Below are 26,464 nucleotides of genomic sequence, written 5' to 3'. Positions count from 1 at the left end.
TCAGGGAAACCGGCAGGCCGGACTTGAGTCCTGGAGATGGGAAGTACAGTGCCTGCACTCTGAAGGAGGGGTGTTAATGTTGCAGTTTAAAAACTGTAGTGTAAAGCACCCTTCTGGCAAGACAGTGATGGAGTGAATGATGGTGAAAGTTTTTCTTTTTCGGGCCACCCTGCCTTGGTGGGAATCGGCCGGTGTGATAATAAAAAAAATAATAATAAAATATATAATATATATATATATATATATATATATGCATATATATTATATAAATATATGTATATATATATATATATATAAACACACGTGCCGAATATTTAAAGCTTGGGATTTTAGCTTTAATAGCAACGCTTTTCTTGCCGAATAAGGCAAGCTAAAATTTGTGTATGCTATAATTTCGCAAAAACCATTCTAAACCTACGGATAAATATATATTTCGTTGTGTTTATGTATTATTAAATTTTGTAAACTTATCTAAAATATATTTAGTTGGATTAGGCTAAATTAAATTGCGCTTGTTATAATAAGGTGAGGTAAAATTTTCTAAGGTTCTTTTGATACAAAATTATTAAATTAAATGAAAAAAAAATCTTTAAAAATTTAAGAGAAACTTTTAGAAAGGACTTAATTTTAAATAAGTACTTGTTAATTGACTAGTTTTACCTATTCGGAACGACATTTTATATATATATATATATATATATATATATATATATATATATATATATATATATATATATATATATATATATATATATATATATATATATATATGTCGTGCCGAATATGTAAAACTGGTCAATTAGCAAGAACTCATTTAAAATTAAGTCCTTTCTAAAATTTTCTATTATACGTTTAAAGATATATTTTTTTCATTAATGTTAATGTAAAAATTTATAATTTTGCACCAAAAGGAACTTAGAAAACTTACCTAATCTTATTATAACAAGAACAATTTATTTTAGCCTAACCTAACTAAATATATTTTAGATTTGTTTACAGTAATTTAATACTAAACAAACACAGTGAAATATATTTTTTTCGTTAGGTTCAGAATGATTTTGGCGAAATTATTGCATACACAAATTTTCACTTGTCCTATATGGCAAGATGAGCGTTGCTATTTAAGCCAAGATCGCAAGTTCTGCCTATTCGGCACGACATATATATATATATATATATATATATATATATATATATATATATATATATATATATATATATATATATATAGGGACCCTCTCGCCCCCTTTCTATTTTGTTTGGTCATCAAGGAAGTCACGGAGGCACTCTCCAGCGAGCTCAATATCTGGTTCCTGGACGACGGTACCCTAGCTGGCACAACAGAATCTCTCCTGGAGGACATCAGTAAAATTAAAGACATGGGAGAAAGCCTGGGACTTTCTTTAACCCCACTAAATGTGAAATAGTTTCTACCAATCAACAGTTGATCCAGAATATTAGTACCATTTTACCAGGAGCACGAGCCATTGATCCGGCCAATAGCACTCTCCTCGGTGCTCCTCTTGGGTCCAATGCCATCGATCTGATCCTAGGAAAAAAAGTCTCAGACCTCCGGACGATGGAAAGCAGGATGAAAGACATTGACACACACGATGCCTTCTACCTACTCACCAGGTGCCTGTCAACCCCAAAACTTACCTATTTTCTGAGATGCTCCCCAGCCTTCAGCAGTCCAAAACTCAAGGAATATGACTCTCTCCTGAAGGCCATGCTAGAGAGTGTATTGAATCTTTCCCTTGACGATGGACAGTGGTTGCAAGCCTCACTTCCGATCAGGCTTGGAGGGCTAGGAGTACGCAGATCCTCCCAGATTGCTCTACCAGCTTTCCTATCCTCTTCCATTGCATCAAACGAGTTGATAAGACAAATTCTTCCTGACACCCTCAGTGACTCAGCAGGAATAGAAGACCCTAGCTATGTCAGTGCCATCACCGAATGGGAGACTCTTGCTGCTCCAGCACCAAACCCTAGTGCAGCACTGGCTCACAAACAGTCAAGCTGGGATAGCCCAATTGCTGAAAAGGTGCTTGCCAACATGCTCAGGGCTGCAACATCAGATAGGGAGATTGCCCGTCTCCAGGCTGTGAGTGCACATCACTCCGGGGACTTCCTCCAAACAGTTCCCATATCGGCAATGGGAACGCGACTCGACCCTAAGACCCTCCGTATTGCAGTGGCTCTGCGCCTTGCTGCCCCAATTCACACAGAATATATGTGTATTTGCGGCGAAGTGCAAGCAGACCAATACGGTCTACATGGTCTCAACTGTTCCAAAACCAAGGGCTGGGATGCAAGACACAATGAGGTCAACGACATCATTAAGAGAACCCTTGCTACAGCTGGGTGCCCTGCCGAGAGGGAGCCACGATCACTTGCAGCAAACAACACCCACAACCCAGCAAACCGCCCCGACGGGATCACCATCTATCCTTGGAAGAATGGCAAGCTCTTAGCATGGGACTATACCTGTGTGTCCACACTGGCTGGCACCTACATCCATCACAGTGTGGGGCGACAGGGAGGAGCTGCTGACCACAGGGAGGAGTACAAGATCAGCAAGTACAGGGACATTAGCCAACAGTATCAATTTGTCCCAGTGGGATCAGAGACCTTGGGATCATGGGGAAAAAATGCCACACGTTTCCTTAAAGAATTGGGTTCCAGACTCATCGACACCACCAGGGACCCAAGGGCAGCCACTTTCATGTTCCAGCGCCTCAGCGTCGCCATCCAGAGGGGAAATGCTTGCTGCATACTTGGTTCACGTCCAGCCTCGGAGGAGCTGGAGGAAATTCATCATCTTTGATACATTGTGCCATTGTATTCATGTTTATGTTTTTTTCTGTAAATGTATTTTGTTTATTAATAAATGTTCACATATATATATATATATATATATATATATATATATATATATATATATATATATATATATATATACATATATATATATATATTCTAGGTAGTAGGTTGGTAGACAGCAACCGCCCAGGGAGGTACTACCGTCCTGCCAAGTGAGTGTAAAACGAAAGCCTGTAATTGTTTTACATGATGGTAGGATTGCTGGTGTCCATTTTTCTGTCTCGTAAACATGCAAGATTTCAGGTACGTCTTGCTACTTCTACGTGCACTTAGGTCACACTACACATACATGTACAAGCATATATGTACACACACTTCTCTGGGTTTTCTGCTATTTTCTTTCTAGTTCTTGTTCTTGTTTATTTCCTCTTACCTCCATGGGGAAGTGGAACAGAATTCTTCCTCCGTATGCCATGCGTGTTGTAAGAGGCGACTAAAATGCCAGGAGCAAGGGGCTAGTAACCCCTTCTCCTGTATAAATTACTAAATTTATAAAAGAGAAGCTTTTGCTTTTCTTTTTGGGCCACCCTGCCTCGGTGGGATACGGCCGGTTTGTTGAAAGAAGAAAGAAAGAATATATATATATATATATATATATATATATATATATATATATATATATATATATATATATATATATATATATATATTATATATATATATATTATATATATATATTATATATATATTATATATATATATATATATATATATATATATATATATATATATATATATATATATATATATATATATTGCTCTGATGTTACACCATGCCTGGTGTGTGTGTGTGTGGATCAGTTATCGAGCTGTGGTCTGCGATTGCTGCTGCTGCTATGACACCCTCGTCCGTTAGCAGAGGCAGCTGTCGATACCTCTGAAAATATGCATTGTTTAGGGAAGCTACATATCTGTCTGCCTGCCTGTCTATCTCTGTCATTCTGCCTGTCTGTCTGAATGTTGTTGTGTTTGTATGCTTGTCTGCCATTTGTCAAGCAATGGGAATATGTGTTAGCGGTTTGAAGGGCCTCTAAAATACTCGACTTCATTTTGTAAACTCGTCTCTCGTGTGACGTAGACGTCTACCATATATAAGCTTCTTTTTTGTGTGACTAGCTTCCATCCTGTGTAATCTATCGTGTGACATACTACCCCATTATTTAAAGTCTTCTCTATCGTCCAGATCCTTCGCGTATTAATCTTTGGAAACTAAAACAGTGTCTGAATACCTCCTGCATCACTCTAATCACCTATATTGTTTACCTCGTTTGCAAATGCTTTTAAATTCTCCTTAGTCCAGTCAGTGTGTGGTGTGACACGAACAAATTGCTAATTAAATAATTTCAGTAGTAACTTATTCCGTAAGTCATACATAATAACTTAAAAATTGGGGTTGAAAATTGGTGAAACATTTTCGCTTTATTTTTAAGGATTACACATTCATCCCGTTTTTTACTGTTACTCCAATGATGTTTATTTATTCCTTCGTTATTGTTTCACTCGTGATCTTAGACAAATTATGTAGTTTGGTGTTTTGAGCATTTTTTTGTTTAGGAGATGCTTTGATAGACCAACATTTAAAAAAAAAAAAAATATTACATAACACATCCAAAAATGAGCACGATTGAGAAAATAAAGGATAAGGATTGAAGTAAAAGTGTCTACCTAACTTGCGACGCTTTACTCCGTGTTCAGTCACTGTCAAAGCATGTTTAATGTTTTTTTTTTGTTTCTCTTCATATTTAACGAGAAGTAGTTTCAATTTGAATGGGAGACATCGACAAAGATGTCACCATGGCATTACAGATATATAACAGACTTTAAAGTTGGTAAACTCTCAGCATATGAGGTCTGTTTACAAGTATCCATCGACAAGGTCGAGATAAAAGCTAGATGACGAAATGACCACAATAGTTTGGACGTCTCTGGTTGATGTACATAGAGATGATGGATGTTCTACGTCATTTCATAAAATCAGAAAGAAAGGGAATTTTTGAAGGTCATCCCTGTTCTCTTCTAGAAGTGATGCCGTATTTTGCAGCTGATGGGCACAATCTGTATGCAAAATCTGTGCAAATCTACCTACAATAGGTGATTCAACTCGAGAGTCGACATCCAGACGTGTTTAGGTTCTTCCAAAGTGGGCACAAATGTTCGACGAAGCGACAGATATTAGGTCGCGAAATTATTTGAAATAATTATCTATTCAGTGCTAATGACAACCATGAAAACGACAGAAGGACCAGCACACAGGGAACGGCAGCGTCCCAACGGACATAATGGCTCATTTCTATACTAGCTTGTACCGATTTTACCAATACTATGTAGGAGGTAACAGATACAGAGTATCTGATAGGTGAATGACAGAAATATGTGACAAAAGCAAGACAGGTAAGAGATGCCAAGGATGCATCTTGTCTCTTCGAATTTTTTTTAGAACAGAAATTCATTTTGCAAGATAAAGTATCTCCACCGGAGTTATGGGTGTCAAAACTTTAAATGCGGACAAAGCCAAACAAGTGGGTTGTAAAATCCTTGATTCAGTAGTGGGGAAAAAAGTTGTAGACTATACATTCACAATGGGCACTAAAGGACAATTCTTGTACAATTCTTGCCTTTATATAAAGGAGCATTAATAACAGAAATCCAAATGTTATACTTATATTTTGTATTTCTTCTTAGATTATGATGCTCAGTTCTGGCCTCTGTGTTACAGGATGGGCATAAATAAACTGGAAAATGTACAGAGAAAGATGATGGTGTTGATTTCCTGCATTAGAAACCTTTCCTATGAAAATATACTCATCGAGAAGACGTAGAATCAGGGGGTATATTATTGAAGTGAACAGATGGACAACAAATAAATAAAAATGATATAAATTATATTGAAAATACAATACCTAACCCAAACAGGACTGGTACTACTGGATTCAAGTTGGAAAAATTTAGATTTATAGATGATTTGGGGAAGTATTAGTTGGGCAGTAAAGTTGTAAATGAGTGGACCAAACTCGCAGGTAGCGTCACTGAGGCAAGAACTCTGGGTAGCATAGTAGTACTAGTGGTGCTGAAAACTGAATGTTTAACTGCAAGTTACCCTCTGTGACAACTCATACAAACTGTTCGTACGTGAATTATTGCCCAAACTTTCACTGAGGGTGTGTGACGAGTACATGAGTGTGTTGGAGGGCAGGGGGGAGGTGAGTTAGACCTACCCAGCATAAGGCAGTAAGCCTACTATAGTGTTCCTGCGTTCTTGTGTATAATTGTCTTTAGTGTTACTGAACAACACGCAGTGTTTTTGCACTTGTGCTCCCAACATTCTCACTGGATGGCGAAACATCTACAAGTAAAGATACCCAGATGTTGCGCATGTGTATAATTTATCATCTTGTCGGTACTGAATACCACTGAAATATGAAGTGTTTGTAATACCTGAGGAATACCTAAAGGATGCTTCCGGAGATCAACACTTCTACCTCCCTCCCCGGTCCGGTTCCGGTCCCGCTGAATCAAGGATTGATCAACCAGACTTTCTGCTGGCCGCACGCAGTGTAACGTACGGGCCACAGCTAAGCTAGTTAGGAACTGATTAAACTTGTCCAGTTCCCTCTTGAAGGCAGCCAGAGGTTTGTTGGTAATTCCCCGTATGCAGGGAGGGAGGGAGGGCGGCGAAGCTCGGAGACTTAACATTCAACGAGCTCTTTCTTAGTGTATCGGTCGTGCTCCTGATTTTTACTGGAGCCAAGTCTTTTGCTTTCACTTGGAGTGATTGCAGTGAGCAGGTTTGGGGCTAGTCCCTCCAGAAATTTCGAAGTGTAAATTATGAAGTGTGTTTCTCGCCTATGTTCCAAGGAGTACAGTTCCAGGGGTTTTAGGCGTTACCAGTAGTTTAGATGTTTAGTTGGGTGTATCTAACAGTGAAAGGTCTCTGTACTTGAACTAAAAGTATAAAACAGTATTCCAGCTTGAAGAGAACAAGTGACTTGAAGAGTATCAACATTGTCTCAACATCCCTTGTCTTGAAAGTTCTAGTTATCCAACCTATCATTTTCGTTGCTGTAGCAATAACAGACACTGCTGTGATTCTTGGATGTGAGATCTGACATCACTCCAGAGTCTCACACATGAAGCTTCCGCTCTGTTGAAAGATGTGAGTTTTTCCTGTACTCAGTTTCTGTCTATTTCCTCCATTCTTCCATAGCGGAGTAACGGAAAATTGTCCTCGATGATGGAAAAATTATTTTACCTGTGTATTTATATTTCTATAACGTGATGTTTATAAAGCAAACACAACCATTGAGCTCCATTAATATTTGAAGATCTGAAAGACATGATAAATGATCCTGGTGCTGCCTCCACTCTGTCTACATTTCTGTCAGTCTTTCTTGCTCTCTGGGTGAAAGGTTGCTTACCTGTCTGTCTGCCTGCCTGGATGCCTTCCAGTCTTCCGTTCGGCTGCCTTGCTGTTTGTCTATCTCATCACCAGTCTGAAAATTATCCAAAGAACTTGCCTGCCTAGCCATATATCTGAAAATTTATCTATATGTCTTTCTGTCTGTCTAGTTTTTTTGTGGTCGGTGGTAATTTGTCAACACACTCGACATGACACAACACACTACACTCGACATGACACAACACACTACACTCGACATGACACAACACACTACACTCGACATGACACAACACAACACACCACACTCGACATGACACAACACATTACACTCGACATGACACAACACACTACACTCGACATGATACAACACACTACACTCAACATGACACAACACACTACACTCAACATGACACAACACACTACACTCGACATGACACAACACACTACACTCGACATGACACAACACACTACACTCAACATGACACAACACACTACACTCGACATGACACAACACACTACACTCGACATGACACAACACACTACACTCAACATGACACAACACACTACACTCAACATGACACAACACACTACACTCGACATGACACAACACACTACACTCGACATGACACAACACACTACACTCGACATGACACAACACACTACATTCGACATGACACAACACACTACACTCGACATGACACAACACACTACGCTCGACATGACACAACACACTACACTCAACATGACACAACACACTACACTCGACATGACACAGCACACTACACTCGACATGACATAACACATTACACTTGACATGACACAACACACTACACTCGACATGGCACAACACATTACGCTCGACATGACACAACACATTACACTCGACATAACATACTCAACACAACAAACTACACTCGACATAATATACTCAACACAACACTCTAGACTCGAAAATAACATTCGACGCAATACATTCGACACAACACACTCAGAACGACACACTCGACATATCACCCTCGACAAATCACACTCTAAAGAACACTCCTCACCACTCACTCAATACGATTAGCACAACATACTTAAAACACAAAACTCAGCACATCACACATCACAACGAACACATGACAAAACACTAAACAAACTAGACTCGTTACAATAAATTTGACACATAATCGAAAGAACACATTCAAAACATCACACTAGACATATTTAATACGTATACGACACGTGCTCGACGCCGAACTCAGCACAGCGCACTCGACACACCACATTTGGCACATTAGGCTTAACACACGTGATTCAACACATTCTACAATACAATATCGACAAAACACACATGATCAACAGACCACACACGATACACCACACACGACACAACTCATTCGACGCTACATACTCGAAACAACTAATTTAACACCATATACTCGACACAACACACTCGACGTACCACACTTGACTTACAACACATACGTCTAGAGGTATTTTTTTTTTCATTAATGTTATTGTAAAAAATTATAGTTTTGCACCAAAAGTATCTTAGAAAACTTACCTAACCTTATTATAAAAAGCGCATTTTATTTTAGCCTAATCCAACTAAATATATTTTAAATACGTTTATAATAATTTAATACTAAACAAACACAATTAAAAATATTTTTTTCGTTAGGTTTAGAATGATTTTTGCGAAATTATTGCATATACAAATTTTCACTTGTCCTATATGGCAAGATGAGCGTTGCTATTTAAGCCAAGATCGCAAGTTCTGCCTATTCGGCACGACATATACATAATATATATATATATATATATATATATATATATATATATATATATATATATATATATATATATATATATATATATATATATATATATATATATATATATATGGCTTAAATAGCAAGGCTCTTCTTGCCGAATAAGACAAGCGAAAATTTGTGTTTGAAATAATTTCGCAAAAATCATTCTGAACCTAACGAAAAAAATATTTTTAATTGTGTTTGTTTAGTATTAAATTATTATAAACGTATTTAAAATATATTTAGTTGGATTAGGCTAAAATAAAATGCGCTTGTTATAATAAGGTTAGGTAAGTTTTCTAAGATACTTTTGGTGCAAAACTAAAATTTTTTACAATAACATTAATGAAAAAAATATACTTCTAGACGTATAAGAGAAAATTTTAGGAAGGACTTAATTTTAAATGAGTTCTTGCTAATTGACCAGTTTTACATGTTCGGCACGACATATATATATATATATATATATATATATATATATATATATATATATATATATATATATATATATATATATATATTCGTGCCGAATATGTAAAACTGGTCAGTTAGCAAGAATTCATTTAAAATTAAGTCCTTTCTAAAATTTTCTCTTATACGTTTAAATATATATTTTTTTCATTAATGTTAATGTAAAAATTTATAATTTTGCTCCAAAAGAATCTTAGAAAACTTACCTAACCTTATTATAACAAGAACAATTTATTTTAGCCTAAACCAACCAAATATATTTTAGATTTGTTTACAATAATTTAATACTAAACAAACACAGTGAAATATATTTTTTCCGTTAGGTTCAGAATGATTTTGGCGAAATTATTGCATACACAAATTTTCACTTGGCCTATATGGCAAGATGAGTGTTGCTATTTAAGCCAAGATCGCAAGTTCTGCCTATTCGGCACGACATATATATATATATATATATATATATATATATATATATATATATATATATATATATATATATATATATATATATATATATTTTTTATTTATTTATTTATTATCACACCGGCCGATTCCCACCAAGGCAGGGTGGCCCGAAAAAGAAAAACTTTCACCATCATTCACTCCATCACTGTCTTGCCAGAAGGGTGCTTTACACTACAGTTTTTAAACTGCAACATTAACACCCCTCCTTCAGAGTGCAGGCACTGTACTTCCCATCTCCAGGACTCAAGTCCGGCCTGCCGGTTTCCCTGAATCCCTTCATAAATGTTACTTTGCTCACACTCCAACAGCACGTCAAGTATTAAAAACCATTTGTCTCCATTCACTCCTATCAAACACGCTCACGCATGCCTGCTGGAAGTCCAAGCCCCTCGCACACAAAACCTCCTTTACCCCCTCCCTCCAACCCTTCCTAGGCCGACCCCTACCCCGCCTTCCTTCCACTACAGACTGATACACTCTTGAAGTCATTCTGTTTCGCTCCATTCTCTCTACATGTCCGAACCACCTCAACAACCCTTCCTCAGCCCTCTGGACAACAGTTTTGGTAATCCCGCACCTCCTCCTAACTTCCAAACTACGAATTCTCTGCATTATATTCACACCACACATTGCCCTCAGACATGACATCTCCACTGCCTCCAGCCTTCTCCTCGCTGCAACATTCATCACCCACGCTTCACACCCATATAAGAGCGTTGGTAAAACTATACTCTCATACATTCCCCTCTTTGCCTCCAAGGACAAAGTTCTTTGTTTCCACAGACTCCTAAGTGCACCACTCACTCTTTTTCCCTCATCAATTCTATGATTCACCTCATCTTTCATAGACCCATCCGCTGACACGTCCACTCCCAAATATCTGAATACGTTCACCTCCTCCATACTCTCTCCCTCCAATCTGATATTCAATCTTTCATCACCTAATCTTTTTGTTATCCTCATAACCTTACTCTTTCCTGTATTCACCTTTAATTTTCTTCTTTTGCACACCCTACCAAATTCATCCACCAATCTCTGCAACTTCTCTTCAGAATCTCCCAAGAGCACAGTGTCATCAGCAAAGAGCAGCTGTGACAACTCCCACTTTGTGTGTGATTCTTTATCTTTTAACTCCACGCCTCTTGCCAAAACCCTCGCATTTACTTCTCTTACAACCCCATCTATAAATATATTAAACAACCACGGTGACATCACACATCCTTGTCTAAGGCCTACTTTTACTGGGAAAAAATTTCCCTCTTTCCTACATACTCTAACTTGAGCCTCACTATCCTCGTAAAAACTCTTCACTGCTTTCAGTAACCTACCTCCTACACCATACACTTGCAACATCTGCCACATTGCCCCCCTATCCACCCTGTCATACGCCTTTTCCAAATCCATAAATGCCACAAAGACCTCTTTAGCCTTATCTAAATACTGTTCACTTATATGTTTCACTGTAAACACCTGGTCCACACACCCCCTACCTTTCCTAAAGCCTCCTTGTTCATCTGCTATCCTATTCTCCGTCTTACTCTTAATTCTTTCAATTATAACTCTACCATACACTTTACCAGGTACACTCAACAGACTTATCCCCCTATAATTTTTGCACTCTCTTTTATCCCCTTTGCCTTTATACAAAGGAACTATGCATGCTCTCTGCCAATCCCTAGGTACCTTACCCTCTTCCATACATTTATTAAATAATTGCACCAACCACTCCAAAACTATATCCCCACCTGCTTTTAACATTTCTATCTTTATCCCATCAATCCCGGCTGCCTTACCCCCTTTCATTTTACCTACTGCCTCACGAACTTCCCCCACACTCACAACTGGCTCTTCCTCACTCCTACAAGATGTTATTCCTCCTTGCCCTATACACGAAATCACAGCTTCCCTATCTTCATCAACATTTAACAATTCCTCAAAATATTCCTTCCATCTTCCCAATACCTCTAACTCTCCATTTAATAACTCTCCTCTCCTATTTTTAACTGACAAATCCATTTGTTCTCTAGGCTTTCTTAACTTGTTAATCTCACTCCAAAACTTTTTCTTATTTTCAACAAAATTTGTTGATAACATCTCACCCACTCTCTCATTTGCTCTCTTTTTACATTGCTTCACCACTCTCTTAACTTCTCTCTTTTTCTCCATATACTCTTCCCTCCTTGCATCACTTCTACTTTGTAAAAACTTCTCATATGCTAACTTTTTCTCCCTTACTACTCTCTTTACATCATCATTCCACCAATCGCTCCTCTTCCCTCCTGCACCCACTTTCCTGTAACCACAAACTTCTGCTGAACACTCTAACACTACATTTATATAATACATTTATATAATATATATAATGTCGTGCCGAATATGTAAATCTGGTCAATTAGCAAGAACTCATTTAAAATTAGGCCCTTTCTAAAATTTTCTCTTATACGTTTAAAGATATATTTTTTTTCATTAATGTTGATGTAAAAATCCATAATTTTGCACCAAAAGGAACTTAGAAAACTTACCTAACCTTATTATAGCAAGCGCAATTTATTTTATCCTAACCCAACTAAATATATTTTAGATTTGTTTACAATAATTTAATATTAAACAAACACAGTGAAATATATATTTTTCGTTAGGTTCAGAATGACTTTGGCGAAATTATTGTATACACAAATTTTCACTTGTCCTATATGGCAAGATGAGCGTTGCTATTTAAGCCAAGATCACAAGTTCTGCCTATTCGGCACGATATATATATATATATATATATATATATATATATATATATATATATATATATATATATATATATATATATAAATATATATATATATATATATATATATATATATATATATATATATATATATATATATATATATATATATATTCTCAGCCGTCTGGATAATTATCCAGACGGCTGATGTTGGTGAGGGGCTCTTGATTTAGGGAATTGGATCTGTGCTCCAGTTTCCCGAATTAAGTCTGAATGCCTTCCACATCCCCCCCCCCCAGGCGCTGTATAATCCTCTGGGTTTAGCGCTTCCCCCTTGATTATAATAATAATAATACGCAGAGGGTATTGATGTATTTTTTTTGGACAATTAGAGAGGAAGGAGCAAAATGGGATGGCTTGGAGGGCGTATAAATATGTAGTGGAAGGAAAGAGAGGCAGGGTCGTCTTAGGAAAGGTTGGAAGGAGGAGTTAAAGGAGGTGTTGTATGCGAGGGGCTTGGACATCCAGCAGGCTTGTTTGAGTGTGTTAGATAGGAGTAAGTGGATTGTTTCATTCAATGTGTCTCCTCTGCTTCATTCAGCGTGTTTCACCTGTTTCATTAATTGTGTCTCCTCTGTTTCATTCATTGTGTCTCTGTTTCATTCATTATGTCTCCTCTGTTTCATTCAATGTGTCTCCTCTGTTTCATTCAGTGTGTCTCCTCTGTTTCATTCATTGTGTCTCCTCTGTTTCATTCAGTGTGTCTCTTCTGTTTCATTCATTGTGTCTCCTCTGTTTCATTCAGTGTGTTTCCTCTGTTTCATTCAGTGTGTTTCCTCTGTTTCATTCAGTGTGTCTCCTCTGTTTCATTCAGTGTGTCTCTTCTGTTTCATTCAGTGTGTTTCCTCTGTTTCATTCAGTGTGTCTCTTCTGTTTCATTCAGCGTGTCTCCTCTGTTTCATTCAGTGTGTCTCTTCTGTTTCATTCAGTGTGTTTCCTCTGTTTCATTCAGTGTGTCTCTTCTGTTTCATTCAGTGTGTCTCTTCTGTTTCATTCAGTGTGTTTCCTCTGTTTCATTCAGTGTGTTTCCTCTGTTTCATTCAGTGTGTCTCCTCTGTTTCATTCAGTGTGTCTCTTCTGTTTCATTCAGTGTGTTTCCTCTGTTTCATTCAGTGTGTCTCTTCTGTTTCATTCAGCGTGTCTCCTCTGTTTCATTCATTGTGTCTCCTCTGTTTCATTCATTGTGTCTCTGTTTCATTCATTATGTCTCCTCTGTTTCATTCAATGTGTCTCCTCTGTTTCATTCAGTGTGTCTCCTCTGTTTCATTCATTGTGTCTCCTCTGTTTCATTCAGTGTGTCTCTTCTGTTTCATTCATTGTGTCTCCTCTGTTTCATTCAGTGTGTCTCTTCTGTTTCATTCAGTGTGTTTCCTCTGTTTCATTCAGTGTGTCTCTTCTGTTTCATTCAGTGTGTTTCCTCTGTTTCATTCAGTGTGTTTCCTCTGTTTCATTCAGTGTGTCTCTTCTGTTTCATTCAGCGTGTCTCCTCTGTTTCATTCATTGTGTCTCCTCTGTTTCATTCATTGTGTCTCCTCTGTTTCATTCAGTGTGTTTCTTCTGTTTCATTCAGTGTGTTTCCTCTGTTTCATTCAGTGTGTCTCCTCTGTTTCATTCAGTGTGTCTCTTCTGTTTCATTCAGTGTGTCTCTTCTGTTTCATTCACTGTGTCTCCTCTGTTTCATTCAGTGTGTCTCCTCTGTTTCATTCAGTGTGTCTCCTCTGTTTCATTCAGTGTGTCTCTTCTGTTTCATTCAGTGTGTTTCCTCTGTTTCATTCAGTGTGTCTCCTCTGTTTCATTCAGTGTGTCTCCTCTGTTTCATTCAGTGTGTCTCTTCTGTTTCATTCAGTGTGTTTCCTCTGTTTCATTCAGTGTGTCTCCTCTGTTTCATTCAGTGTGTCTCCTCTGTTTCATTCAGTGTGTCTCTTCTGTTTCATTCAGTGTGTCTCTTCTGTTTCATTCAGTGTGTCTCCTCTGTTTCATTCAGTGTGTCTCTTCTGTTTCATTCAGTGTGTCTCTTCTGTTTCATTCAGTGTGTTTCCTCTGTTTCATTCAGTGTGTCTCCTCTGTTTCATTCAGTGTGTCTCCTCTGTTTCATTCAGTGTGTCTCTTCTGTTTCATTCAGTGTGTCTCTTCTGTTTCATTTAATGTGTCTCTTCTGTTTCATTCAATGTGTCTCCTCTCTTCACCTTATTGTCTCGCCTCTTTTATTCAGAACGTTTCGTTCATTTTGCTCTGTATATTTCGTCTGTTTCTTTCCATTGTAATTTTAAGTAATTTCCTTCTTTCTCTTATATTTCTTGTCTCTCTTCATCTTTTTAGATTTCTCTCTCTCTCTCTCTCTCTCTCTCTCTCTCTCTCTCTCTCTCTCTCTCTCTCTCTCTCTCTCTCTCTCTCTCTCTCTCTCTTTCTCTACCTCTCTCGCTTTCTGGGTGGGGTGGGTTTTTTGATGGGTTTAGGTTAGGGTTAGGAGAAGCTGAGGGCTGCGACAAGAAGTCAGGTAACCAGCAGGACAGGAATTTAAACTAATTCCTCCATCTGGGGAAGACCAGCTGGGAAAACTTTTATTTTTTTTACACGATCGCTCGCAGTATATTGCAAGAAGGGAGGCGAACTATCCTCAAGCAAAAACATCCAAATATATTTATAATCAAAGTGAAACTTGGTTTGATCCAGTCACCAAATAGCAGAATTAACCTTGACTGGATATAATAAGTTTCATAAGATTAACGCTCATTAAGGGTAGTGGAGTGATTCTGTATGTTAACAGTGAGGGAGAAGCTCACTAGCATGACTTGGCTCTGGGCAAGATTTGGCTCTTTGGTCGAGTATGTAGAAACGCACAAAAATGGGAAGAAGACGATTATAATCCGTGTTTAATACGTCCCCAAACTAAGCTGGGAGGCCGCCACACTTTTACATGATGAAATTAAGGCATTTTTTTTTTAAGAACAAATAAGCAAAATTGGTTGGTGATTTTAGTGAGCAAAACATAAACTGGAGAACTCTTTTCAGAGGACCATGAGGTCGCTAGACTCAATATGATTAACGACAACTTTTTAACTCAAGCTATCGCTTCGACTGCTCAGGACAACAGTATTTTGAATCTTGTTTTGCCCATTCATACGAGGAAGGAGAGACTAGAAAACACTGATTACAACATTCGAATCAAAATAAACACAAACTTTGTGATCCTGAATAACACAAGTAGAGATCCCAGTTACAGATTTGATGCTCCGAGTTATTAACAACGTAAACTGGATCGAACTTTTAAATTCAAATAATGTAGAAAAAACGTCGAGCAGATTTAAGACAAAAATATTAAGTATCAAGAAGGATAAGAGCGCGAGAAAATTAAATGAAACACGGTTGAATGACGAGATAAATACTTATTGCATATAACTGCAGCAGAAAAATCAGAACTGCTAAGCGATGATCTGAACGACGAATCGTACAAAACGTCAAAGGTAATTTAAAAGATTCTTGCAAACTCGACAGGGGAAGGGGAAGAATGATAATATCAACGACAGGATCAATAACTAATAATAAAGGGATAACAAACAACACCAGAGTAATGGCATCTTTACTTTACACTTTATACGGTGCCCCGTAGCTCGATTGCTAGCGCATTCAGCTTACACACACAGAGGGCCGGGATTCGATTCCCGGTACGGCTGGAAAACATTAGGACGTGTTTCCATAAAACACCTGCTGTCCATGTTCACTCATAAGTAAAATGGGTACCTGGGTGTTAGTCGACTGGTGTGGGTCGCATCCTGGGAAAAAATTGACCTAATTTGCCCGAAATGCTCTGCATAACAAGTGGCCTTCTATATAGTAGTATGTCATTGATGTCAGCTAGGCTTGTATATCTTGTACATGTACTTGTAGAAATAAAGATATTATTTTTTTTTTATATTTTTATTTATTTGAAATTGTCATTATTATTATTTAACTGTTTGCGACCACTGCCAGCCTCAGAGTTATCTCACCTTGCCGCGTGGAGGCTAGTAGTTCGTCTTTAAGGCCCATCCATCCACTTACTGTAGTTTTGATGCTTTCCTCAGGTCTATGTGTACAGGAGTCCATCTGTGTCCAAAACGTGAGGACCCAGATGGTCAGTCTCACAATGTTGACATGTTGATATGTAATTATTCTGGTCCGTATTCACGGCTGAACATAACACCAACGGTCCCAGACTACAAAATACGTCTGCTGGACCCAGCATTCTCAACAAAATTAGCAACCCTAGACTACAAAATATCTGGATAGGCTGAATATAAACAAATGAAGGAGACCAGATGAACTGCCTGCCAGGGTTATAAAGGAATGAAGATACACGTCCGCTTACTCACTTACGGTAATATTTAACAAATCATTAGAAGACCCTAAAGTGACAGTAGACTGGACAACAGCAAATGCAGTGGTGATTCATGCACTACTGTGCAGTGGTGACTCGTTCACAACTGTGCAGTGGTAATTCAAGCACTACTGTGTAGTGGTGACTCGTTCACTGCTGTGCAGTAGTGACTCGTACACTGTTGTGCAGTGGTGACTCGTGCACTACTGTGCAACGGTGACTCGTTCACTACTGTGCAGTGGTGACTCGTTCACTGCTGTGCAGTGGTGACTCGTGCACTACTGTGCAATGGTGACTCGTCCACTACTGTGCAGTGGTGACTCGTACACTGTTGTGCAGTGGTGACTCGTGCACTACTATGCAATGGTGACTCGTGCACTACTGTGCAGTGGTAACTCGTTCACTGTGTAGTGGTGACTCGTGCACCATTGTGCAGTAGTGACTAGTGAAATATTGTGCAGTGGTGACTCATGCACTACTGTCGAGTTTTTGTTAATTGACCAGTTTTACCTATTCGGCACGACATATATATATATATATATATATATATATATATATATATATATATATATATATATATATATATATATATATATATATATATATATATATATATATATATGTAGAAGAAATCACAGTAAGACGAGTTATTGCAAATATTTAAAAAATACCACAGTGAAAATGGGAAATCAGACTTGACTTACAAAATATTCTGAGGATATGTGTGCGTTTTATTTCCTGTTTTCATTATGGATTTTTCACTGTATAAATACATGTGCAATCTCGAAGTCTAGACGGTGTTAAACGCTCCTAACCTGTATGTTATCAACGAATGAAGTTTGGCAGTTGTGATACGCAATTGGTCTTTATTGAATCTTAAAGGCAGAACTTACAAGAAGTGATCCCGTCTCACTAAACTTTGGCTACCTCTGCTCTGGCAGTGCCTCTTATAAGCCTATTATTCATATATTAAACGATATTCATATAGAAACAGGGCTAAGTTGGAGCCAACTGTTAACCTGAGTCGTCATTTGCTCAATTGATTTCTTTAATTTCAGTATGTTATAAGAATTACTTTCAAATGTGAATCATTCGAGGAATGAATGATCGCTGATGGAGTGAATTCAATGTGGATAGTGCAGAGTTAAACTAGCTGATAGTTGCCCGTCTTGAGGAATATTTCATATTGCTGTCTACGAAACATGGCTAACAGTTATGTCCTATAGTGTGTAGTTCATACTCTGTAACCACTGCTCTCGGATGTCCTCCGCTCAGGGAGAGTGTGATTCATTTTTTGTAGCTCTTGTGAATTGTTCCCATGACAACAGTGCATAATGTATCAGCAAGATGCGAACGCCAAATTTTCAACGTTTTGTACAATATTATTAAAGTCGTAAATAATTACACACAGTAACATCAATAATCAGTTGTAGTAATAAAGAGACTTGCAATTATATATCATCAATAATTATTAGTGCCGTAATAATTTCACTCTCAAAATGCAAATATAAATGAGCCGCTTTGTTCAGTGCTATATTGGAGCATTATCCACCCTCAATCACTAAGCTTAGTTACATACACTCAAGAACATATAAGAGTACATTCTCTTTAAGACGGGGAAGGGAGACGTTGATGCTAGTGAAGGACTCTTGATTCCAAGAACTGGAGCTGTTAAATTCCTCGGACCAAAACACATTGTGCCTCACCCCTCTCTCTTTTTCTATCGGCCTAAATGGTTTGGATATGTTTCCATTTATTTAAACCTGGTTTGTTGTAAAGGGAAAAAGATTCATTGTCATGTTGTGATCTAGCGTTCACTGCGATGGTAATGCCACGGTAGCTGTGTCATTCCACCAGAAGGTAACTGGGCCACCTTTTGGTGTTTTAGTGGGACATCAAGTGAGACATCAGGACATCTGATTGTCGGAGTACTAATGAGTTACTATCAGATCCAGGAGTGGTGATTGAAGGTGAACGACTCCTGGCTTTCATTCTTTTTCACGCTCACTGACACTGTTATCTGAAAAAAAGTTGATTTTGACAGAAACCAGCAGTTTTATCAAGTCACATTCAGTTAATGACTGGGAAGCCATCGAGGTGGCGTGCACCTATTTTGAAACGCAAAGGTCTGCTTCGGATGCTTGTTCCTTTACCGAGGGTGATTTCCTCTAAGGTTTTCCTCCCATGTCCTGTACATCCGCCTGCTACTCATCCCTGACCTACGATAATTTAAGAGTGATGCTCGCGGTTGACAGTGAGTTTTCTCTCGTTCTTAGTTTTCTCTCCGCTTAGCCACAATATGAAGAAGCTCCGGTGCCTCTCCGTGATATCACCAACCCATCGATTTAGACAGTGTTTTCGGTTCAGGTCAGTGAGCCGACTGTAGTCCTATGTGATTACATAGGCGAGCCCATCCACGGACGGATCTTAGGTCACTTTTCATAATCAGCCTGGCAGGTATAAATTTATCGCGTTATTCACGTTAACAGAACAGTCCTAACAGACCGTCTGTCTCGCCTCCAATCTGTCGATGTTTGCTGACACGCTGTACATAAGCGGGCTATTCTACTGTGCACTAACGATGTATATCTTGAACTTGAGCTTTAGCAGTAGCCTGTCATAAACATTAATACATTTATTCGTCCTCCACGAGAATTACGAGTACAGGTGAAGTCTTGTGGGCCTCTGCACCTGCTCGTAAACGAGTCAGCAAAATATTCAACTAGCAGCATAGTGACAAACCAAAAGACAGCAGAGAATAATTTCTTAGTCCGTCATCAGATATATATATATTACAGTTAATTTAAAGTATATACAACGATTATTTACAACAAGGAAATTGCCAGCAAGAAACACTGTTCTCACCGTGTCTCTTGCTGGCACCTACCTATTCTGTTCCACGAGTGCAAGACATTGCTTCACGGAACTGGCGGGCTTTCTCGTGATTGGCAGTTATGAGCTAGCTGTTAGCTAGCTCATCAGTGCCAGCGATGTCGTCAGTGCTGGTGCTTCGTCCATCAAGCGAAGTGTTGCTAAAGTGCCGATTGCTCTGTCTCTTTCATCCCGCTGTTAAACGGTTCGATTTTCGGTGCATGAATTGTCCTAGGTACCACCCGTATTTCTTACTTTGCTGAGTACCACCCGTATTTCTTACTTTGCTGAGTACCACCCGTATTTCTTACTTTGCTGAGTACCACCCGTATTTCTTACTCTGCTGAGTACCACTCGTATTTCTTACTCTGCCTGAAAGAAAAAAGAGGTAAAGAATATGTAATTGTGTATAAAGATTTCAGGCCTTTTGATAAACTTTCACACAGGAGACTGATTAAGAATGTGGCGGCACATGGAATAGGTGAAATTATCTCCTGGGCCAAGACCTGACTGACCAACTGCAACAGAGTTTTTGCATTAACTGGGAGATATCGTAATGGGGACCTGTGGTGTGTCACAGGGGTCAATACTGGGACCCTTGTTCACAGTCTACATAAACAGTATTGATGAGGGAACAAATAGCATCGAAGTAAGTCTACGGATGACACTAAAATAGGTAGTCAAGATGAAAGTTAAGACACATGTGCAACAACTGGTTATCTTTATTGTAGACGTTTCGCCATCCAGTGGCTTTATCAATACAGATTCTAGGACATAACTTGCAGACAGTAGAACCATATACAAAAGATGAGGTAATCAGTCCCTCAGCTTTGGAGTTGGTGTGAAGAGCACCGTAGTCAAATAATTTCTGATGTGGACACTAGAGGGCTACTGGATGACTGGATAGGTTGATGTTATGGTCGGAGAAGTGGCAGATGCAGTTCAATGTAGAAAAGTGTAAGGTTTTAATCCTAGAAGTAAATAACTGTGGCACTTATAAATAATGGAAATCCTCAGTTTATACTTCAGAGTTATATATCTTTGGGTACTCCTCATTTACATTATGCTCGTCATTTCTGGTCTTCACATTAAGGATGGACATAAATGAGTTTGAAAATACACAGGGAAGGATGAACAAAGTTGATTCCATGAATCAGAATCCTTTCCTACGAATATAGGCTGAAAGCACTGAACTTGCACTCTGTGAAAAGGCGAAGAATTTGGGGGACGTATGATTAAAGTGTACAATTGGAAAACAGGCATAAATAAAGGGGAAATAAACAGCATGTTCAAAATGTCTAACCAAAGCAGGACTCGTGGCAATGTATTCAAGTTGGAGAGGTTTGGATTTAGAATAAGGAAATTACTGGTTTGGCAATAAAGTTGTAGACGAATGGAATAAACTTCCAGGTAGTCTTCAATATAGAGTGGACGAGTTCATGAGTGAGCATAATTTGGACCTGCTTAGCGTGGGCCAGTAGGCCTACTTCAGTTTTCCCTCGTTTTTGTGTTCTAGAGTACGCCCTACTGGCAAGTTATTTTCCATCTTCACCATACTGGTTGCTTTCCCTCGACACCATATTCTAGTGTCGCCTCTCACTCTCCTCACTCTGAATCTCGTGCTCCTCACTTTGATTTTCACGCCTTTCCTCCTCCCTTATTACACAACTGAATTGAACTGATTGGAGTTGCTCTCTGCAGAGACCTAATTTCTCCACCTCTTCCCGTTTATTTATAAAATAATAATACAAATAATGATAATTTTCTCTCCGGTGTCTTCTACTTTATAGTCATTGTTTTTACCATACACGACCTACATGAGTCTCTTCCTCCTCGAGTGATGGAGGTTGAGGTTCGTTCTCAGTCTCCTTTCCGTGTTTCGTAGTCTTCTTCCTTCTAGTCCCACTTCATTTCCTCTCCTTCTCATCTGTCTACTGTTCCTCTGTCCCTTTAATCTGCTCTGTGCTCAGGCTATGTGAGAGGGGGAAAGTTAATGCATATGTGCATAATTTTTTATATATGTATGTATGGCCGTGGCTCTGTTACGCTGGCTGCTAAGCATCATTGCTGAGTGTTGACGTCTCGAAGCAGATCGTCTCCACTTCCATGAGTTCGATGTGGAAAAGTGCGTAAATTGACGGGCAAGTACTCAACCGATCCAGCTTCACTGCTTACTACTGATGGCATAGACATGATCTATTTAGTTGGAGTAGCGACTAAATAGATCAGGTATCCCAAGGACCAACATTTTCCTCCACCTTCCTCCAGTTTAAATCCGCTTAACAGTTATCTCCCTTGAATTTTATTTCCCGGGTTGTTGAAAAATACTCTATTCCATTTATTCCTCATGAAATTATATCAGTGTTGTCAAAATATGATCCTACGGCTGCTGAATCTAATGCTCCAACATTTACACCCTTCGGTACTTGACTTGCTATTCCTCTTTAAGCGGATCTGCTCAATCGGCGTTTTACTTTAGTGAAAAATCAGTGGTCTTTAAACCGGAAACTGCAGGCCCATAGCTCATGCTAGCACTGTTTGTTTAAATTACTCTATTGTTTGGTTAATAGGAGACTCGTTGCCTCGAACCTGGAATCCTATGATTGTCCTCCCTCCAGTTCGGTTCCCAGCGAGGTTGTTCTTCGTTCAACTCTTTACTCAGTTCTCATATATACGTTGGTGATAGTTTTGCTGAATCACTGGTCAACAATTTTTGAAAAGTTGTATGCTTTTTAAATGAGATTAGTTAATTCTTATGTATTTTCATGTCCTGAATCCAAATATCACCTTGAAAAATGCTTATTAACTATAGGTTTAAAGATAACAGACATGTAATATTTGGTCATTTTATTGTAACGTACAATATGTGTAAGTATATTCTAAACTCTAATCCGTACCTATTCTCTGCCTTATTGCTTGACGCTTATAGTGGGCTGAAGAATCATCTCTTGCCAATATCCAGCAATAGTCTGCAAGCATTCTTGTGCCTATTTGCCCTAGTACCATTTTTCCATGGTTGAAATATCCTGGTGAAACCTTTCACCATGTTCGTCACTAACTGCCCCACAGTTCGCTGCAAAAAAGTGTAAATGTGAGTGCAAAAAGTGGATTTTAAGTGACATGTTACATTCCATGTTCTTGTAAGCCTTGATGAGGTTTTCCACCGATTCTTCATAGTTGCCTTCCCTTCTGTTTCCGAGAAATCCCTTCAGCTCTCGAATCTGAGGACCATTGAAGACTCCCTCTCTTAGCGTCGCTCAGTGAGGGACGGATTTGTCCATAGCTTTTACCAAGTTTCTCATGTGCCCCAGTTTTATGTGTAGTGGTGGTAGCAAAATTTTGTTTGGCTTAATAAGAGGGATGTTCAACATTTTCCATCCCAGGCTCCAATGATTGACGAGGTGGCCAGTCTCTTCTGATGTAGGGGGATCCTCCAGCACGGCTGTCCCATTCATATAGAAAGCTGGAGTACTTGGTGTATCCGCCCTGCAAACCCATCACAACAGCAACAACAATGCATGAAATATGATGTTCATATTTCATGCATTGCAACATATGCTTTATATTCTTATAAGTTTCTTTCATATGTGGTGCATAGCCAACATATGTGGTATTATATAATGTTTCTAGTGGCATTTTAGAATGCGTTTGTGGTGGCATTTTGGAATGTGTTCTAGTGTTTTTTATTGTGTCTAGTTTTATTTTTTAATGATTCTATTTTGCAATGTTTTTCGGCTGTATTTTGTAATAATTCCAGTGGCATTTTGTATTAATTTCAGTGGTATTTTGTAATAATTTCAGTGGTATTTTGTAATAATTTCAGTGATATTTTGTAATAATTCTAGTGGTATTTTGTAATAATTTCAGTGGTATTTTGTAATAATTTCAGTGGTATTTTGTAATGATTTTAGTGGTATTTTGTAATTTCAGTGGTATTTTGTAATAATTTCAGATGTATTTTGTAGTGTTTGCTGAAGAAAGTGAGGTGTGTCGAGGTTCTGTCTGTAATTATATGTATAGAGTGCTATTATTTTCATTTAAAGAAACACCCTGCAGGTGCTTCGGTGATTCTGTCGGGTTTAGCAGTTAAAGTATTATCAGCTTTGAGATCATTCTGTTCAGGAAGCATGACACTTGGGGGTAACTGAAGTACTACGTGATTAGGGTTTGATCACCTGAACGTACGTTGTAATTATAGAACTTGAATCATGGGAGTCACTAGATTAACTACTATTTAAGCTGTTATAGGTAGTCTTCTCTAGATAATCAGAAAATTTATTATTATTAAAGATTCGCCGGTATTCTCTCGGCCCGGGCCTTTTCCAAGAGGTAGCCCGGCCTTGGCTCCCTGTCTTGGGAGTGTCTGAGACCTAAGTCTCCCATGGGAGGAGGTACAAGTACCCCCTCATCTTTGGGACCAACTGTCCCCAGGCCTAGCCACAAGCTAGGCCTCTCTGGTCTGCCATCCCCGCCCCAAGGGGGCTAATGGGAATGACAGGCTTGTGAGCTGCAAGCTCCGGCTCAGGCACCTACCCTACTCTAGAAGGGTTGGGCATGGTGTCGATGAATCAGAAAACTTGAATCTTTGTAGTCACTAACTTAACTTCTTAATAATCAAGTCACCGGCAGCTTTTATGGGAATTTTATATTATATGGTTTCCGTGTGCGTCACTGAAATAGGCTCTGTTAACAGAATTTTTTATACATTTTTTTTAATTCTGGAATTGCTGGCAGCAGGCTATGCAAATATGGTGCTCAAAATGCGGCTTCACTTTTTTACATTTATTCATCTCATCTCATTAGCAAATTCAGTTAGGATATCTCTTTCGTTCTTATAAATACACTTGTGTATGTCTGTATACCCGAATACGTTACGTATGTTGTTAGTGTATGTTCTTAGCATGTGTTGTAGGTCAGTTATAACAGCAGTTATTATTGCCAATTATTGTCATTTATTATATAAAGCCCTATTTGTAAAGTAAAGAAAAATTGGATAAATCTTTTTATGTAAAACAATACAAGAGCTCAGTTTTTGCATTTAGTCTTTGTAAATTCGTGTATTTGAGTCACCCTTTCTTGGTGGGAGACTAGCAGAGTAGTAAAAACTAGAGTTGATTATCACAGCACCATGCCAGAGAGATATCTGCCTTATTGCATAACCTCAGTATCCTGTACCTTAGTAGCAGTAATTTAGAAACCTGAAGAGGCGGAAGAGATGCAGTCTGGCTGCGTCAGGAGACCCAGAAGGTAGTGTTCAATCCTTCTAAGTGATCCAGAAAATGAAAATCAGCACTTTAAAGAGGTCCAGGAATTTTAGACTAGCACACAAAAGAATAGCATCTCTTCAAAAAAAAAAAAAAAGTGTAGATCACCATCTTTAAGAGGACCTGGAACTGTAATAAATCCGAACTTTCCACTACGCAACATTCATCACTGTGAGGCGAGATGAGATCTCTATGAAAACTTGCACTTGGTGGCTATACTAACATTCCAAAGTTTACAGTATTTGTTATGTTGGATAATCTGTACCTTGAGATCCTCAAGATCCTCAAGGTAAAGTGGTAGAGCTGTGACTTGCTGAGTTTGAGTCTTCCCTCAACTCGAATGAATCTCTCTCTCTCTCTCTCACACACACACACATACACACACACACACACACACACACACACACACACACACACACACACACACACACACACACACACACACACACACACACACACACACACACACTGGAGGACAGGAGAGATAGGGGGGACATGATAACGACATACAAAATACTGAGAGGAATTGACAAGGTGGACAAAGACAGGATGTTCCAGAGATTGGACACAGTAACAAGGGGACACAGTTGGAAGCTGAAGACACAGATGAATCACAGGGATGTTAGGAAGTATTTCTTCAGCCACAGAGTAGTCAGTAAGTGGAATAGTTTGGGAAGCGATGTAGTGGAGGCAGGATCCATACATAGCTTTAAGCAGAGGTATGATAAAGCTCACGGCTCAGGGAGAGTGACCTAGTAGCGATCAGTGAAGAGGCGGGGCCAGGAGCTCGGACTCGACCCCCGCAACCTCAACTAGGTGAGTACAACTAGGTGAGTACACACACACACACACACACACACACACACACACACACACACACACACATATATATATATATATATATATATATATATATATATATATATTCTAAATATATATATATATATATATATATATATATATATATATATATATATATATATATATATATATATATATATATATATATATATATATATATATATATATATATATATATATATATATATATATATATATATATATATTACACTGTTTCCCACATTGGTAGAGTGACTCCAAAGGACACACATTCATTATCATTCAATAACTCAATAACTCTCTTGCCAGCAGTGTGCTGACGTCAGTTCAGACGGCTCT

This window comes from Cherax quadricarinatus, chromosome 31 (assembly GCF_038502225.1).
Source record: "Cherax quadricarinatus isolate ZL_2023a chromosome 31, ASM3850222v1, whole genome shotgun sequence".
Classification (NCBI taxonomy): Eukaryota; Metazoa; Arthropoda; class Malacostraca; order Decapoda; family Parastacidae; genus Cherax; species Cherax quadricarinatus.
The sequence above is the reverse complement of the archived record's forward strand: the minus strand, read 5'-3'. Positions refer to the sequence as shown.